The sequence below is a fragment of the Trachymyrmex cornetzi genome, unplaced genomic scaffold (genome assembly GCF_001594075.2).
Source record: "Trachymyrmex cornetzi isolate Tcor2-1 unplaced genomic scaffold, Tcor1.1 scaffold631, whole genome shotgun sequence".
Classification (NCBI taxonomy): Eukaryota; Metazoa; Arthropoda; class Insecta; order Hymenoptera; family Formicidae; genus Trachymyrmex; species Trachymyrmex cornetzi.
This window is the reverse complement of record NW_017299950.1, coordinates 24,090-25,013: the sequence shown is the minus strand read 5'-3', so window position 1 is coordinate 25,013 and position 924 is coordinate 24,090. Positions and strand designations below refer to the sequence as shown.

General features: G+C 34.7%; 1 protein-coding gene across 1 annotated transcript in view; it reads right to left on the bottom strand.

The window, feature by feature from the left end:
- The window catches only part of LOC108766835 (uncharacterized), a 7,998-nt gene that overhangs the window by 3,883 nt on the left and 3,191 nt on the right, over nucleotides 1-924 (bottom strand). The window lies entirely within an intron of this gene.

Below are 924 nucleotides of genomic sequence, written 5' to 3'. Positions count from 1 at the left end.
AAATTCCATAGAGAGAATCTTTTATACACATGATACATATCATTAGAGTTAAGTAAATAATAAAAAATTATAAATCACAAGTATAAATTACAGACGTTACGACATCATTACTGTGTTTGCTTCAAATGTGTTAACCATATTCTAGATATAGTAAGAAACTTTACTTTATTTCATTGGGACGCTTATTACATCTAGAATATGTTATTCCTACATTTAAAGAGGACGCAATAATGATGTCGTAACGTCTGTATTTTATACTTTAGATTTATAATATATGACAGTTATTTCACAAAGGAACATCTTGTGTTGACTCACATTGACAATTTTTCATTAACTTACTTGTTAAATATTGAAAGAAGCCTTCGATTTATTATTACCGTATAAATCATAAAAGGTCGTCGATGCACCACAGCACAGTCATCACCAATGTCATTGCTAGGGCCCGGATGCTCGGGTGCGATCCCGGGTCGCGCGCGGAGCACCACTGCGTGCTAGTGAGTCGAACGGTCGTTGAACAAGATGGCTCATTTCAGCGACCGTTCGACTCACTAGCACGCGCGACCCGGGATCGCGCCCGAATTTATTAATAGCTTATAAATCATAATAGGTCGTCGATGAAGCACAATCATCACCAATGTCACTGCGATCAATTTGCTTCGGATTAATAAAAAATTCTCTAATTAATCTTTCTCCTTCCTTTTCGTTGCCTATAAATTTAAGACGATGTTCACCATGAGAAATTATAACACAAATCAATTCAGGAAGAATTACCAATGTGAGCCAACACAAAATGATTTTTGCGAAATAATAACTGTCATATATTATAAATCACAAGTATAAATTACAGACGTTACGACATCATCGTTGTGTTTGCTTCAAATGTATAAACCATATTCTAGATATAGTAAGCAAGTTTACTTTATT